The sequence below is a fragment of the Pygoscelis adeliae genome, unplaced genomic scaffold (assembly GCF_000699105.1).
Source record: "Pygoscelis adeliae isolate BGI_AS28 unplaced genomic scaffold, ASM69910v1 Scaffold4, whole genome shotgun sequence".
Classification (NCBI taxonomy): Eukaryota; Metazoa; Chordata; class Aves; order Sphenisciformes; family Spheniscidae; genus Pygoscelis; species Pygoscelis adeliae.
Window position 1 is genome coordinate 14,046,614 of NW_008824986.1, and position 16,933 is coordinate 14,063,546.

The window sequence follows — 16,933 nt, forward strand, 5'->3', positions numbered from 1 at the left end:
GGCCGCCGCCTCAGCAAAGCAGTAGTAGAACAGGAGAGGTGCAAGCAAATTCCTTCCTTTTACCGCTTTTCTGTCTATATCAGAAAATAAATCTTTGACATTGAAACTTGGCACTCTTTCTTATTTTTTTATTTTTACATTTTACTGGAGAGTAACTTTACCAACTTCTGAAAGGAATTCTTCTGCATCCTTTTGAAAGCCAGATTTTTTTTTCTTGCTGTGTGCTTCTTGGTGGCTGGCATCTAGCAGTCCTACAGATTACTAGGTAAGTTTCAAGTGTTATGTATTGCTAAATGCAAAGTGCAGGAGTATAAATTCTATTGTCAATAGAATAGATTGATTTTTATATATTTCTTTTAAAGGTGGAATTTCTATTGAGGCAACAGCATAAACCCAAAATAGGAGAGCAATGGTTAACCTATCATTACTGAAGAGAAGATTTTGCAAATAGATCATGAACTTGAAGTGTGTGGTCATCCTTTTATCTATCTATCGGTATCATACATTTCTACGTATCATTTATTAAGGAAAGAATAGCAGTTGAGAAAGCTACTAGCTGCCTGCTCATTCAGCAATCAGTTGGCCAGAAACACTTCAAAGCAATGCCTTCTGTAACAGAGAGAGTATAGCTGATATGCAAAACTTGAATGAGTGCGCTGTACATGCAGACGTGCTTTTTTTGAGTATCTGTCTATCACTTCACTCCTTCCCGCAACATATATTTAGTTCATTCTCTGAGTATTGCTGCCATTTATCTTGAATACTTGGTATAATGTGACTGTTGGCTAGGGGTCTTACCTAGTGTAAGGATTAATTTTTAATTGTTAGTTGTTGTTAGTATTGCAATTTTTTGTTATTTAACAATTTCAGAAAATCATATTTAGCCACGCTGTGTTGAGGTAGTTATGTCGAGTGAGTGTCACTTAAGTCTGGAGGCATAAGTTTGATATCCATTTCAAAGCCTCATCATTCATTCAAAGGGTCTTATCCTCATATTTAGATATCTGTCTCCCTCTTTATATCCCTGTGAATATCTGTATACCTGTATAATGCTTTTTTTCTTTGAAGAAAGCACAGTGATTTGTAAAATCTGTGGATTTGGACTTCTGTTGAAAAAAAAGTGAGTATTTAACCAGGCAGAGACTTAAACCAAGGAGGCAGTCCAGCTTGGCTCTAGTCCCTCTGTTAGCCTTGTGTCGTCATTAGAGCTTTGCTATTTGTGTTCCCCCAACAACATAAAGCCGCAGCAAGCCTGGGTAAAAAGCTCTGGCTTTCTGTAGGAGTGAATTGGCTCTCAGCCCCCACACCACAGCGGGGACACCTGCCCCAGTGGGGCGGCCTGGCTGCTGAGAGGGTCCTGCCGCTGCGGGAGTGCCAAGGGTGCTGCGGTGGGACCACCCCTGTCTCTCTCCACTGACCTTTGGGCAGGGGTGGATCTGTCCACTTGTTCCCATCAGGGCTGTGTTTAACCTGCAGGTGAACTGCAGCAGTCAGCTGCCATGGAGAAGGGTCCTTACAAAAACCCATACATTCTCCATGGAAGCAAGCACGTTCACTCTCCAGGTAATCAAACCATAGCTCTTTCGATAATTATAAGCAACATATTACTTGATTTTGGTCATCGTATACAAGTTACGATCCTTGCATGCTGTTTTTTTAACCTTGGACTACTTTGTATGCAAAATACTGTTTGCAGTTCAACTCAGAAATGTGTCCTTGTATGAAAATGGCAAAAAAAAAAATCAGTGGTGCTTCTGCTGAAAATATCTAAACTACAGTTCATTTTGGTATTTGTATGACTTAGCAGTGTAGAATTACCTCAGGTTTAATTATCTTGCAATGCGCTTGTTCAAACGGTATTAAAGTATGTAAGTCAAAGGCTATTTTTGTGAACTTCAAGAGTTCATCAAGGGCAAGCTGTGCATGATGAACACACGTTTGTTCAATATGATTTTCTTCTGGCATTGTGGGCTAACAGACTCCTAAGTAAAAAAAATAAAGCAGTGCACTGATAGTTTTGCTTTTTTAGCTCCCCAAATTGTCTTTTTTTTTTGTCGTGCAAAGAAGACAATTCTTCATACCTGTCTCTAAATATATTGTAATACACGCATGGCGGTCTCTACCTAAGCGTAACATTGTACACGAATAGGTAGTTGAAAATCTGAGTTTAAGCTATGGGTTTCTTGGTAGTTGATGTAAATTAATGAAGTTTAATAATCAGAGGTCATGGGAATGGGAAAATTAGGAGTGTTTTGCCATAGTACCACACCCATGGACTTGCAGACTGCAGTTCTCCAATCCAGATCTAACTTTTTTCTATCTCCATCCTCTTTTCCCTCCCCATGTCTACATATGCAGTGTTTTTGCTCCCTCCCCCTGCCAACTCCGACTGAATATGATTTCTCAGGTACTTTTTTCTTAGGCTTTTTAGTGTGTTGCAGAGGTTATAAAAGCAAACAATTTTGAGTTAACACATCTCTTCTTCTCATGACCTATGGTTGGAGTTAAGTGACTGTATAACAAATTGGGAGCAAGTTAATGACTAAGTTTGTAACTTTGTATCCTGAAGCTTTGCTATATTTTATCTTTTTTACCTTTTTTTACTGTAATGTATTTCATCATTCATGACACTGCATGTTTGTTTTTTCTATAGAGCTCTAATCTCTTAAACCTGTAGGTTTTCAAATCCAATCTTTAAAAAAGTATCAATTTAAAAGAGAAACCTCAGACTTTGAATACTTAGTATTGAATGTGCCATTTATGAACAGTGACTTTTTTGGGCTGCTCCACCAACAGCTTTACAGTGATGGTCAAGAAAGTATAGTACTATGGCCTGCTACCAGGTAGTCAAATTGTATCACACAGACTGTTTTAACCAACTTCTTGGATGCAATTTTTAAATTTTTTTTTGTTTGATAAAGCTCATTCACATCATTAAGTAAACTGAATTATTCATACTTAAGTCAAGAAATCAAAGAAACAACTCATGGTTTCAGAACTGATACAGATTCTGTCCCTGTAATATGTAGAAAGATATTTACCACCTTACAAATATTTACCACTTTTAAGTGAATAAGTAAGATCTACTTAAGGACAATTTCTGTCATGCATGTGCATTTGACAGTCTTCTCCCCCCTTGCTCAGTATGATTTATTTTTTCAAATACATTTTTTCCGCAGGCATTCTATGATATTGACTAATTCTTCGTTCGTTTTTAAATTAAATGAGTGAGTTGTAAATTCTTTGGGGAAGGTAATTGGTTGCAGTCCCAAGTAAGCCCTGTTTCTGGTGGCAGAGGAGAGAAGGGAGAAAGGGAAGTAGAAATATGTTGCATTATGAAATCTGCTGGGTATTTTTCTTATATATTTCACCAGCTATCAATAAGATCTGTTGCTAATTTAAAAATAATAGAGCATAAAACCAACGTATATGAAGTTATAGTGAGTGCTGAAGCAAAAGAAGTTGTTTTTAAGCTTGACATAATTTCCTATTCATTCTTTCACTTACCTTATGATAGGGAAATGAGGAATTGGAATATATTACTTCCCTAAGCTAGAAGATACTTTAAAAAAACCCAAACAAACAGAAAAACAACACCCACTCCCCCCCCCCCCAAAAAAAAAAAAAATAACCACACAACAGTCAAAAAGAATGAACTTTTACTTCCATTATGGGTAGTGTCCTGCTCCTCTTGTAATTTTTTTTTTTTCACTCCTAATAAGCTGTTTCTAGAAGAGTATTTTTCTTTTAGCACTTTTGCATGCTTCAGTATTAGTGGTTTGGGGTCTAAAATTGGTTTCTGGAGAACTCCTATGTTCTGCTACCTCCAGAAATAATGGGGGGAGGTAAATTATGGGAGAGATTCCTGCCAGAATCGTGACTAAGCCTCGTGGTAATGCACAATCCCAGCCTCAAATGTTTAACAGAAATCTTTGTGGCATAGCTAAGTGGTTTTTGTTTGTTTTGTTTTTTGGACTTCCATTGTAATAAAGCTTTTTCATAGCCTAGAAATGGAGGATATTCAGCTCTTTATCTAAGTAGTGTTATACCAATTCTGTTTTATTGTCACTCAGATATCCAATTATAGGATTATTATTATTATTAATTATAGGACAAAAATCCTACATTTTTGTTAGTCAACTATATGATCACATTGATTATATGGAGAGAAAGCTGCAACATGAAGGTCCCTTCCAAGCCAAACCCCTCTATGATTCTATGAAAGATTAAGACCTTCGGATCTTCACGAAACATTTGTAGAAGTTAGGCTGCAAAGTTGGATAGTGTGTTGATTCCAATTTACAGCTAATATCCAGTTTCTAAATCATTCTTTGGATATATTGGGAAGTGATCTTTGTGTGTTGAGGGGGGAGGGGAATCTAGAGTATTTTTCAAGTGCAAAGCAAATGTATCTAGGTATTGATTTCTTTTGCAAAGTGAATTGCCAGTATTTGACTTTGTTGGTGTGAAGATGTTTTTCAGTTTAATAGTTGTGGCAATTTTTATAAGTGATGACTGGTAACAGTATGAAAATCTGGCTTCTAGGTGTGCTGTTGTCTTGGAGATACTAATTAGATGTGACATTGAGCTGCTGTTTTGCTGCCTGGCAGTGACTTGTGCCCTATAACCATAAATAAATTGATTTGATGTGATGTGTTCAACAAAATAACCAGAAATAGATGTATGGTCGTGGAAATCTTTACTGGTTATATAGTTGTGTGTTTATACTGCAGTGTTTTGTCCAAACTTAATTGAAAACAACTCAGTGTGGTTTGGCTGCCTTTCTATGTAGAGAAAGATTGTTATATACGAAACCTTGGCCTTCTTACAGCAATTATTCAGAATAAGCTAGATATAAATCCTCATCTCTTCTGGCCTTGGTAATGTAGAATTTCAGAAGAAAAGTGATCTTCTGGTTTTACCAGACAAAGGGTGGGGTTAGGGGGTTGTATGGAACAGGAACTTTCCTTTGATACAGACAGATCTTCTATTTAATCTCTGAAGAGCTGTTATGATGACGAATCATTTTACTACATCTGCTGTAGTTCCTTTGGGTTTAACTAGTTCTGTGGGAACGTAGGAGTCTGAAAAATGATCAGGTCATGCAGGATATTATTCAGGCTTGTGCTTTTCTTTAATAGCCATCCAACCATTAATATTGATGAGAAATGTTAACAGTTGTCAAGAAGTTGGTATGTTTATGCAGTACACACATTGTGTTCACTTAAGTCCTGTGATATTTCAAATTGTATAATTACGTTGGTTCTAGGTACATTTGAGGACCCTGTTGCTTTGACTGTTATTGCTAAGGGTGTAATTTGTGTCACCTGAAATTATAATGTTTTGTTTGTTAGAGTATGCTTTTTAAACATTTTTTTTGCACACTATTGTATAAGTAATTGTTAGTTATGTCAATCTTTAATAAGAAATGACACTACTTGATTTCCTCAACTCTGGTACAAAACTTAATCTGATAATCCTGTTAGAGTTGAGGGTAGCGTGAGGGGTCAGCCAGGCTGCAGGGCTGGGGGAGAGCTGGGAAGACTAGTGCTGTGCCTGCTGCTTTGGCCTCTCCTGGGACTGCCGTTACTCCCTGGCCCTGCCCCTGCCTCTGGCAGCACCAAGCTCATCCTCAGAGCAGTGATTCTGCTCTCAAATCCCAGTCCTTTGCTGAAGATTCCCAGGCAAGGAGTATTTATGAAGCTCCTGCTCATTTCAGAAGATGCACTGTACTCCAGATGTAACTCTGCAATTAGCATTGCTGTTGCTCTAAAAAAACCACTTCTGCTCCAGAATAAAATCAACCTATAAATAATGCACTTACTCTTTCCATCAACTTTTTTCCTTCAGAAATGTAACTTTTAAGCCCTATAAAATGTGACTTCTAAGCCCATTAGTGAGATCTAAGGGTTATGATTTGTATGCATTAGAAAGTAGTATTGTGTATTTTATTTCCATGGAAACTAGCATCTGTGGTGCATGTTACTGTAACTACAGTGGATAATAACTTTTCATATTTTTAGTTTTGATGGTGATATCCATGTCAGTAATCAGGTGGTTAATGCTGCTGGGTACGATAGTCAGAATTGTCAAGCAGTTTCTCTGTGTGGAGAAGATGACTCTTCACCATGAATATTATTTCCATTATAAAGAACTTCTACCTGATAGTCTAATATTTTGAATTTATTACATGATGATTAACAGTAACTGTTTCATCACTATTAATTAGGTACTTCCAAGATAAATATAAGTAATTGCTAGCTGGTTTAGAGGGTTTGCCTTTAATGGATACACTTGAATGTTGGGTTTTTTTTGCTTCCATCTGAGATGAACAAAACCCTGAGTTGACCTTTCTCTCGTATGCACATATGCATAGTGCATAAACTTTTATGTTCTCATTAATCTCCTTTATCTGTAATTTGCATTGCAGACCTTATTTCAGTATTTGCTATTAGAATACCTGAGATTTTTACTAAATACTTACATGATGACTGAGTCATGCTTAAGCAATATTGGAGGAAACCTTTTTTCTACCAGACATAAATGGTGATACAAGATTTGGAGAAAAAAAAAAATCTTTTCCATTTTTTCAGGGCCAAAGGAAATCATCACAGTTGGGTTTAATAAAGACTAAAACGATGTCAGTGAGTAAGAGCACTTAAAGAAGAGCCACAGTGGTGTTTGTACTAAATAGCTCTCCAAAGAAGAGCTCCATGTAAAACTGAAGGTCTGCATTTTATCTGCTTCTGACTCTTTGAAGCTAAATGCAGGTTTTCTGCTGCCTTGTTTGTCTTTAACTTCTCCATTCAACTCCTGTAATTGCTGTTTAGTAAGAATGCCTCAGCAATTCATGATAATTGCTGAACAGTTTACTTTTTGCATGTCACATAACCTGTTTCACCGTACAATTGGAAAGTACACTTTTTAGTAGTAGCTTAGTCAAAGACTACCTGCAATGTGTCAGAAGAACTGACGAAAATAAGATGTAGTTCCTTATTTTGTTCAGTAACTAGGCTGTTCTGGATTTTGCTGATGTCAAATGTTGTTAGTGCTCATCAGGCAGACATGCAGATGTTTAACTACTACCATGAATTGTCACATTTATTTCAGACAAATAGTGTATGATGGTGAAGTTAGACATGTGCATAACACTTGCAGTATTGTGGCCTTAATTATTACTTTAAATATGATCTTGGTCCAATATATAACTTGCTTCAGAATGAAAGTACCATCGTATTTTGTAACTTGTATTTTTTGTTTTTTATAAGATATCATGTAGAACAGAAAATAATGAGACCCACTCCCACTGGCTTGCTATATATGATGACTAGTAAAAAAAATCTCAAGAAATTTATCCAAAATATGCTTCTTCCCAAAAGTAAAAACAACCAAACATGGAAACTGCAACCTCCATCTGAGATAGTTGTCTCCCCATGCACAGACCACAATTCACATAGCTGGAAAAATTAACAGCAAAAGGTCTAACATCCCACTTACATTTTTTTCACTGTTTTATTGTCATTAAAAATCTGTTGTTCCTAATATTCAACAAAAAGCAAAGCTGCTGACTATTCCAGACCTTGTTAAGGAAGCAGAGGTAGTGAGTCCATTGCTTATAAGCCTGATTTCTCTTTCTGTGACACATTTGCTGTACAGACTTTCATTAATAATGTGATCTGATTGTTTAAATAGGAAGTGTGTGCTGCACTTAATTTTTTAATTTTTTTTTTATTTTATTAATTGGGATGGCTGAAATGTGACGTACCCATTAATGGGAAATTCTGTCCCTTAAAAACTGTTTCCGGTATAGCTTGGAGAAAATTCTGTTATGCTTAAAGATACTGAAACAGACAAGAAGAGATTAAAAACAGTGGAGAATAGTAAAAATCTTAGACACTCTCAAAGCAAGTGAAGGTAGGTCCACACTGCAGTACAGCACTATAGTATTGATATACCCGAAATAACTCGGCAGTACCAACTTATCTGTACTAAGATTTAGTGCTGTCTCAACATCAAACTCAGAGTAGGCTAATTCATCTTGTGCCAACCGCTTTGACATCAGAATACAGACTAACAGGTTTAAAGTCAGCATGTACATTTCTATGTTTTAGTTGCAGGAGAGCATAAGAACTGATAATTTACTGGCCATTTCCAGATGCCAGTAAATGTCTTTTGAAGGCAAAGGTGTTTTGGCGGGGGTGGGGGTGGGGGGTTGGTTGGTTTTGTTATTTATTGCTCTTAGCGAAGGGGAGAAATGGAAAACTGGTGTGTAGGTCATGTGCATCATCTGGTGAGTGGGAGAACAGTAACTACAATTTAAAAAAAAAGTCTCTTTCTGGGACTGAGTTTTTCACAACTTAAAGGTCTTTAAAAGGTCCAGTGCTATTAGGACTCCAGTGTTTCTTTCTTAACTTCTCTCTGAATGCTTTATTTTCTAGCATTTGAACTTAAACTGTACCTTTTGAAATGACTGTGTAATTCCTCTGCTTTAATCAGTGGTCAGAGCTCTCTTTGAGAAGCCTGTGGCAGTCACACTAAACTTGCAGAGGTACTCATGATGGTGGATGAATGCCTGAGTCAGTCCATTGCATTAGAAGTAGGTAATTTATAAAATTCCTTTCAAGGAAACATGAAGAGTCCACAAGCTAATGATTTTAGTATCCATTCAGTGACACCCAAAAAGGCACAAAGGTGTAACCAGTCCCATAAAGCTATGTACGGTATGAATGATCAGTAGTGCCATCGGTACCTGATTTGTCAGTTAGTAATTGGTGTTTCAGTTGGTTATGTATACTCCAATCTGCAAGCATTTTCAGCTGATATGATATAGAATGCAAATGTGTATCTATAAAAATGCAGTAATTGCAAAACTGACAATATTGAATAAAACTACACAAGCTGAAGAACATTTTCTGATATTGCAGATATTTGTACTGGAAAAATTGTGTGAATAGTCAGTCTCAAGATGATTTTGAGTGTTGGCTGATTCCTTTGTTTTACTGATGAAGACTGTTTTCAAGACAGAATGCATTGTTCAGAGTTTTTTGGTGTGAAAGGTCATCACTGTAAAAGGTTGACTTTTTTACTGGACAACAGATTAGGCAAGTGAACGGCTGCCACATACTCACATAGCTGTCCAAAAAAAGCCTCTTTAGAGTCATGGGTTTTCAGAGCAGAGTAAGAGCTGCAGTGGAGGAAAGCAGAACACGAAGCAAAGCAAAAAGCAAGTAATTAAAATTGTCTAAAATGTGAAGGATCAGCCTGCTCCAGAAACCCACTGCAAACACTACAGTGAACATTGGGTAGAGGCAAGGGATGGTTTAACTATCAAACTAGGTGGTGTAGGATGGATTAAGAAAATGTGGTTAGGCACCTAAATAAATTGCATAATACCCCTGTGGAGACAGATGTCTGATAAAACTTTCATATTTTTATATTCACTGTAACTCAGTCCTGCTTGCCATGAAGTTTTCTTTTTATTGGTGGTATCTACTTATGGTGAAAGCTCATTCTGCAGTTGTTAGCTTTTCCAAACTTATCTTGGTTTTGCATGTTAAGTTTTTAAGGATTTCTGTCAACTTTCTTCTTCCAAGCAAAATGGGCAGAAGGATGTCTTTTTGGCAGTTGCTCAGTTGTGGACTGTAAAATGAATTGTGCAAGAACAATGATTTGGATCTTCAGGACTGCTGTTTGACAAATGAATTTTTCATACGCAGCAGATATTTTCCTTTTAATTTCTTATTGAAAGATTTATTCATATATATATATTTTTAAATGTTTAAATATATTTATAAATTAAGTAATTTTGAAAAAAAAACAAAAAAACCCCAAGCTCTCACCTACCCCCTATTCTAGTATATCTAGAACAAATACATGTTCATTCAATGTATTTGTCTAATATGTTTTGGCAAGATATTAAAAAAAAATGGGGGGGGGAATCAATTCATGTTTATTGAAATTAACTGAATTAATGTAAAGCTGGGAATGTGGGGAAAAATACATTAAAACTTTCAACCAAATCTGATATTAAAGGTGTATGTTTCTTTGGTATGGATAAGCATCACATAGCAAGAAGAGTATGTTAATTATTGTCATAGAAGTCTTGATACAGATTTTGGAACAGTAACAACTTCATATTTTAAGATTTAGCTTCAATTATGGAAACAATAAAAGTCAGATTTTTATTCCAGCAATCTTAGGAAACACATTTTATGAACAATTTGAAAAAATTAATCCACAAATAAGTAAACTAATCTCCAAGTTTGTAAATGTGTTTCCTAGTATATGTTGGTTTCTTAGAATACAGTGTTGCTTCTAGTTGTGATGTGTACTGATGTTTTAAGTAGCCAGGATATAATTTTTTTTTTTTACATGAAATATTCCTTCCTTTCCTCTCAGCATGCAGGGTTGTCTAGAAGAATGTAATACTTCACAGTAAAAGAATCTAATCTTCTGCATTAGATTACCTTCAACCTTTTTCTTAATAGTCGTTTGTGATTAATGCCCGTTTCTAGTGGGGAGGAAAATAAATATTAAAAAGAGTCAATTTGCTATGTAGAGTTAATTTATTAGAGATTATTTCCTTTCTTTTCATTGTTTGTCACATTGTATAGTCTAGTTACTCTATAAATACTAATGTAGCTTTTGATTTTTTCTTTTTTTTTTAATCTTCTGTCAGCATGTTATCACACATCTGAACCTGCTAAAGGAAATATAAAGATTAAGGAGATGGAGGCACATGTCCAACTTTAGGTAGCCAATTCCTGGGTTTGTTCTTTTTTGGGTCTGTATCTGTTTTTGCAGTATATTTGAATGCATACTAACCAGGGAGTCGCTTGGGAATCCCAGCCTATTTAACAAGTTTATGGCTTTCTGTGCAACTGTGTGAATGTACGTATGTATCAACACACCTACATACATATAAGGCATAATAGTGAACACAGTTTATTGTTGATGATCAGTACATACTTTATTGACTGCTGAACTATTTAAGCATCCCAAGAACAAGGCTAGCTCTCAAATGTTCAGAAAACTTTCTTCACTTTCTGTTGGTGGGAGTTTTCTCTATGCCTGGGAAATGAAAGTGTTTCTGTCATCACGGATTCCTTGGTCAAGGTCTGCATCACACACTTTCTATGCAAGATTGTTTTCTTGACAGTTTCCTCGGAACACTTCAGGGGTTATCCTGCCACATGGAATGCAGGGCTGGAGAATAGGTTGGAAAAGGCTTGTGCTGCTCCGGCCCTGTAGTTTTGGGCTTTGGGGCTGTGTCACAAAGAGAAGAAAAACACTTACTCCTACTCTAAAGCATAGATGGAAATCCTTCCAGAACATTAAAAAAAATTCCCTTTTTTCCTTTGAGTCTAGTGTTACTAAGGAGTGTATCGTGAGATTGGTGATACCTGTTTCCTTTCACTGTCTCCTCTAGCCCATATACGTAATCTAGCAATCACTTCACTCTGCAGGTCATATATAATGACTGCATTCAATAATAAGGTTGAAAAAAGCAATAATGTAAAAGTCCATATTTTAAAGATATATGCCAAAAACATTTTTTTAATAATACAAATATTTGAGTCTTCAGAATAGAAGGAACTGCTTCCTAGTTTTGTACTTTAATTTTTTTTTTACATGAAATATTCCTTCCTTTCCTCTCAGCATGCAGGGTTGTCTAGAAGAATGTAGTACTTCACAGGCATATTCATAGACATTATCTCTTCTTTTTCCCCAAAACATATTAGACCATACCTTGCAAGAATACCTAAGATCCACTGTAGTAACTCTGACAGGTTGGAAAAAAAATAAGGTTTTTATCTACAGTACAGCACTGACATGGTGTCAATTTGTGATACATACAGCATGTTACATACCACTGATAGGGAATAAAAAAATATTTGTAAAAATATTATTCTTTAGTTGATGTGAAGTCAATGAAATAAGATTTCTTATATGTTTGGGTGATCAAGCTTTTCTTAGCTTGTATTCAAAAGAATGTGACATGCTTACTAAATTCTAATAAAGCTTTATTATGTTAATGCTTACAAATAGTTAAGCAAATATGGAATATTAGTTACAGAGTCAAATAAAGCTTTCAAAAAACAATTTCCTTTTTCGTTCCTGAAAATAAGTAATTTGGTTTAAAAGCAAAAGTCTTATGCTCTAATTATCATGCTGTGGCTTAATTTTTGTGCCTTTTTGTTTTTGTGTGCATCTAATAGTTTTTAAAGTTTAGCTGAATGATGTTGCATTACTAGTAAGAGGTTGTCATACATACTTTTCCAGATGTTGTAATCTCCATATTTATTGATGGACATTATTCTGTCTGGTCTTAAAAATTCTGAATGGAAGTGCTAATTCTAATGTTAACTTACATTGTAGTTACGAGACTACAGTATTACTGATGACATCCTTACCTCTGTATTCAAAAATAACCTAACTTTGTAGGTACAGGTTTGGAAGCAAATAGTAAATGAGATGGCATCACATTTGTCTCTTGCCTATAAGAGGGATGTTTATTTATCATCCCTTTGCATTTGCAAATTTAATGAAGTATTTGAAGATTAAAACTGCATCCTGTATTGACACTCGTGTAAATATTTGGCCATTTAAATGGTATTAGCAAGCTATAAACTTCTGAATGATCACTGTGTAGCTGTGGAGCTCAGTTATCAGTATGTTAAAGGTTGGAAAAATTGATTTTCACTGACATCCGACATCTGCTAGGCTTTCAGAACAACAAGGCTGAGGTAAGGAAAGGCTATGAGACACAACATAATTTTCTGCTGCATTATATTTCTAGAGCATACTTCCAATATTGAACTGAAAGTAGTGGTGGGGTTATGCTCTGCAGTGGCTCATCCACCGATGCATATAAATGAACTGAAGCCTGTACTGTGAAATGAGTGCTTATAGACTTTGTCTTGTAAGAGTCGGGCATTCACAGCCCCACATCAAAATGTTTTATTAATTTTAAAGTGAATGGACATCTTGTGTCCTCTCCTTGGGTTTTTTTTCTTGACTAATAAAACACTAAGGAAATTACTTCTTTTCATTTTTTCCAAAGATAGTCATTCCTGTTCTGTTGCATCTTAATCTGAGCAAGTATTTCATAAATAGTCTGGGGGTTGCTTACCTTTTTTTTAAAAAGGTACATTTTCTAAGTTCTATGACAGTTTAGCTCTAACTCTTTCAATATAAATTACTCAATGTATGCCTGTCACTGACAAGCAAGTAGTATTATCTGCTTTGTCTTGCTCCTTATACAGGAACTAGTAAAACAGAGCTATTAATTAGATCAATTTAAAATAAACTTGCTTTAATATGGTATAGCTAGTTAGTTAAAATTTCCCTTTCTGCTAGGCACAGCTGTCTTTTTTTCTTTCCTCCCTTGCAGCAAGCTTCCTTGATAATAAATGTACTTTCATTACCAGCAATTTTCTTCTAACCTCTGTGTCATTTAGCTGATTTCTGTCCTTCTGATGTTTCATGTTCCAGTACATCTTTGGCTCTTCATATTATTATGAAGTTTTAATTTGAGGGAGAGGCAGAAAGGCATGAAGTGGCTGTGCTGGGTATACGAAGATGCTTGGTTTTGTGAGCGTGCTTCTGGGGTGTGGGGTGTTTGAGTTTGAAACAGTGTTTACCTGCACTGCAGCTAGCGTGGGACACTGGTGGTGTTATCATTTGGTGAAACTTGGAGTTGCCAGAAAGAAAAATCAAGGAAACTATTCATCTGGTTTGGGTTGATAAATAAAACCAGTTTACTTCGTGAGAAAGCTTGTGATTGTGCCAAAGTTAATAAAAAGTTGAGATGAACTTTGCTTGTTATGTTCAAAGGCGCTCTCCTTTCAAAAACAGCTTTACATCAGATACGGCTAGAATATTGGAAGTCTCCTCACCATCAGTGAGTCATACGTGCTGTAATCTGTGGTCGGTGTCCTTGCATGGGAGCCAAATGTTCAGAGATACCTAAGTGTCTCTGGTCCCAGCTGTCCCTCGTTTCTTTTATGTGGTCTTGCCGTGGGGGAGGAGGGAAGGGTGAAATGTTGGGGATCACCTCGGAGGTTTCTAGTCTTTTAAAGTAGAGAATATTTTCATTGTTAAGTCATCCACTATTGAGATCTGCTCAAAGTAGTCCTTGGATTCAAAGGAAGCTCAAAAGGATGAGGGTCTGTACTGACAAACTGTAAGAAAGCTTTTGGTAACATGTTTTTTCCTTTTTACTGTGTAATTATGCCCTTCCCCATATATGCTCATCACGCAGTTTGCCATCAATGCAAGTACTAACAATGGTTAGAGGTCATTGCTGCCAGTCTTCAAAATGCTAGATGTTGCAGTACCAGCTCTTGTTTTCCTTCTGACATTCTGTTTCAAATAAGGCTTGTTGCTTTCTGAAGAATGGGTCTTTAGAAATCTTATCACTTCTTTGTGCCACTCTTTGAATGGATCCGACTGTAAAAGAAAGTAGATTTGCAGGAGGTAACTCCTGCAAAAGTGTTAGGATAGCTAGCTTCCTTTAGTAGTTGGATGTTTTTCAGATCTGCTCAAAGACTGATTGCACAAGAGTTATCTCATGTTGTAAACAAACTTACAGCGATGTTTCTTCTACAGTGATGCAAAACTAACAGACTATGCATCTTGGATGAGCCATGACTTTAAAACATTTTGTCTTAATTAACTCCAGTTCTGGGTGTTAAGATCCAGAACTAATGTTACATTTCAGAAGAAACTATATATCATCAAAATAGATGTATCCCTAAAGGAGCGTAATTAAATGGCCAGAATAACTTAGTGTTAAGAGGAAAATCATCCTGTTTGGTTTTTTTTCCTCCACCATTCTGTCTAAGCATCCATTTCTTTCCTGAAATTCTCTCACTAAAGAGCTTTATATTTCAGTGGACTAACAAAAGTTAGGGGAAAAAAATGGTTATAGTTTGCTTTTTAGTCCTTTGTAATATTCATGTTTGTCAACGTTCCTTAAGTGGGAGTTTACTTTCTGATCTTCATTATGATAGTTTCGTTATCTATTCAAACACAGATTTGAAAATCTTTTTCCAACCTTAATCATTTAGAGCAAGACTTTCAAAGGAACCATCATAGGAAAATTGAGATTTGAGTACTTAGACTCTGTAGCAAATCTCAGAAATAATGGTCTCCTCGTTGTTTGATAATAATATGCAGAGCTACATAGCGTGGAGGAGTGATTTTTAGAAGGAGTTTTTGTTGCAGGTTTGCATGCTGCCACAGCAAATTCATGCCATTTGTGTTTTTGACAGTTAAAATATTCAACTAGGGTTGTTTGAAATTGTAGTAATTGTTCATCTTGCTTCCGTACAGCATGTGCAACATTTGTGAATTGCTAACTTAAAGCCACATTATATATAAATAAAGGACTAAAGCAGAAGAGTAATTTTTTCTTTAAAAAAAGTTTCTCTTTTCTTCCACAGGTATTTTTAATACTTTTCTCTGTTTCTTAACAGTTAAGTGTTTTGTTTTTGTTTTTGTTTTTTAATTTAATTATGTATCAGAGTTTCTTTGGTGTAAATGGCAATGGCCTTAATTAAAAAAAAAAAACAAACACAAAAACCCAAAACCAAAACAAACAAAAAAAACCCCTTACCACAGTTGTTTCTGTAGGCAACTATTTACTGTTTCTATTATAGAAGAACCTTGAGTCTTGAACTGCAATTAAGTTTATATTTGGTCTTGTTGTTATTATATACATTATTGGGTATTCACAATAGATGTTAACAAAGTTTGAGAGAAAATATTATGTTGAAGTGACTGTGAGAAATGTGGAAAATTAAGAACAAAGCTTATAAAGTTAATGCAAGTCTGCTTCTTCAAACTCAATGCTGTTCTTAAGCAAACTGTTAAGTAGTGTAGCATTTTTATTTCTATAAAGAACCAAACAACAATTAACAAAAAAACAAGATGTGGTGCTATTAAGATTATAGGAAAGGAGTGAAAGCCATGCAGCCAAGGCGAGTCATGTACTGAAGTAATCCACTTCATCTGTGGAAAGCCATTGTACAAAACTAAGCAAACGAACACATCCTCAAAAGAGGAGGATCAACTCCAGACAGTTCAAACATCGACAGCTGAATAGCAACAAAGTAAATGCAGAAGGATGGAGGAGAAGACTGTCTACCTAAACTCAGTAAATTGAAACCAAATAGAAGATTTCCTATGGAGGTTTTCTACAAACAATGTCTGTCTCCCTGTTCTTGGGACTCAAAAAAGCAAATTAAATTTCTGTCCCTGGAGCTGAAACATAGACTATGAGTTCCCCTTCCAAATAGACAGAATATACTTTGGTGGAATGATAGTAGACAGTCATTTGAAACAGTCCTTTAGGAAAAAAGAAAAAGTATATTAAGGACAGTCTTTAAGAAAAAAAAGTTGCCAAAGATCTCCAGACACTGAGGTCTGTAAACAATTCACCACTACCTAGATATATTCTTCAATAGGGACTTCCAAATTGAGATCTGTGTGTGAGTGTGGGATGAAACTCTACTACAGAGATTGCACCTCAGTCTTTTTTTTTTAAGAATAAGATATTTGAGATTAGTGAGTTAAATTTTATCTTGTATTTATCTTGCAAGCTAAATATAAGGAAAGGGTTTTGAGTCTTTGAAGAAACTTCTTAGGCTATTGTTAATTTAGATTTGTTCGAAATATGCTTTAGCAATGTGTAAGCACATAATAGTTTTCTCACCCCAAACACCTTTTTGTAGAGACTACTGAACAGCTACTTGTAGTAATGGATTTTATAATGCAAATGGGTTATATTGAAAGTGATACCTAGATTGGTGGTTCAGTGCTCCTTTTAACAAAACTTCTTCCCAGTAAAATAGATGATGAGGTTATGTTTAGTTGTGGCTTTGTTAGAACTGGGGCTTTTTGCAAAGATGAGCCATGTATTGCCTTTCCT

General features: G+C 35.8%; 1 protein-coding gene across 1 annotated transcript in view; it reads left to right on the forward strand.

The window, feature by feature from the left end:
• Window positions 1-16,933, forward strand: part of PDZD8 (PDZ domain containing 8) — a 74,809-nt gene that overhangs the window by 50,367 nt on the left and 7,509 nt on the right. The gene's annotated exons all lie outside the window — the stretch shown is intronic.